This window comes from Chenopodium album, chromosome 13 (genome assembly GCF_948465745.1).
Source record: "Chenopodium album chromosome 13, dcCheAlbu1.1, whole genome shotgun sequence".
In the NCBI taxonomy this organism is placed as follows: domain Eukaryota; kingdom Viridiplantae; phylum Streptophyta; class Magnoliopsida; order Caryophyllales; family Amaranthaceae; genus Chenopodium; species Chenopodium album.
Window position 1 is genome coordinate 43,078,444 of NC_137846.1, and position 1,795 is coordinate 43,080,238.

Below are 1,795 nucleotides of genomic sequence, written 5' to 3' on the forward strand. Positions count from 1 at the left end.
ATAAGGTAGTGTTATCTCGTAATGGGGAATTTGTGGGGAAGGGATATCTGTCGGGTGGGCTATTTATTTTAGAAACTGATTTGTTGCTTATTCTATTATTAAAGCTTCTACTTCTGCTTATATTGTTGAGACTTTTGATCTTTAGCATGCTAGATTAGGACATGTAAATTATGGTTCTATGAAACGCTTGCAAAACATGTCTTTAATTCCTAGTCTAGTTTGTAATGGTCATAAATGTGAAATTTGTTAAAGCTAAACATTCCAAGAAACCATTCAAACTTGTAATTAGTAGACAAACTGAATTTCTTGAATTGGTTCATACGGACTTAGCTGACTTTAAGAATACCGTAAGTAGAGGCGGCAAATGGTATTATATTACCTTTGTTGATGACCATTCTAGATGTACCAAAGTGTATTTGTTAAGGACCAAAGATGAGGCGGAAAACATGTTTTTAATTTACAAGGTAGAAGTTGAGAATCAATTGGACTGTAAGATTAAAAGACTTAGGTTAGACAGGGGGGGAGAGTATGGAACCACCTTTTCAAAAGGACTTTGTGAGAAAAATGGAATTATCCATGAACTTTCTGCTCCCTATACTCCCCAACAAAATAGCATTGCTGAAAGGAAAAATAGAACTGTAATACCCTGTATTTTTAAAACGTATTTTCTAATTAGTATTCTCTTAAAAAGGGTATTTTAGTAATTTATTTTACTATTTGAATTTTAGAGCCAAAATGATATTTGAATTTCAGCGCCTAAAGTATTTTAAAACTTAGGAATTTTTTACTTTTACCACCTCTAAAAAACGACTTAATTAATTTTACCACCTCCATAAAAAGAAGATTTATTTTACCACCAACAAAATTTCCAAAAATTCGATTTTACCACCAACTAACGGATTCCGTCCATGAACCCGTTAGTAGGGCCCACCTTTTTGACGTTTCTTCTTCATCTTCCTCGATCTTCCATGTCAACCACCGCGCCACCACCGCCCTCTCCCCAACCCAACACTACCCTCCCCGAACCTACCACCGGCATCGCACCACCAGCCCCAACCCACCTGAACCCTCCCCCTCCCTTTCGCGCAACCTTGTCGCCCCCGAAAACAACGAAACCCAAAACCCTCGTTCCCCAAAACGGCCACGAATCTGGCCATAAATGGCCGACATCGGCCGGTTTTGGGGCTTTGTGGCCGTTACCGACCGATTTCGGCCTTTTAAGGCCGGATTCGTGGCCATTTAGGGGGGACGAGGGTTTTGAGTTTGGTGGTTTTGGGGGCGATATGGTTGCGGGAAAGGAGGGGGGTTCAGGTGGGTTGGGGCTGGTGGTGCGACGCGGGTGGTGGTTTCGAGAGGGCTGTGGTGAGTTGGGGGGAAGGCGGCGGTGGCGCGGGGGTGGCGCTGTGGTGGTGGCTGGGGTAGTTTTAGGTTTTTTTTTTTTTTAATTTCTCTTTTTTTTAACAAATAAAATGCTGACACGTGTTACTGTGGGCTAATAATATGGCGACACGTGTGCAAGGTAGGCCCCACTAACGGATTTATGGATGGATCCGTTAGTTGAAGGTGATTGGTGGTAAAAGCCAACTTTTATTTTTTTATGTGGTGGTAAAATAAATCTTTTTTTTATAAAGGTGGTAAAATCAATTAAGTCGTATTTTGGAGGTGGTAAAAGTCAAAATTCCCTAAAACTTAATTATTATTTTTTGATTTTAGATAAGATTTATTATCCATTTATTTTATTTTAAAACCGGATTATTTATATATATTCCGGATATTTTAATTAAAAAAATTTATA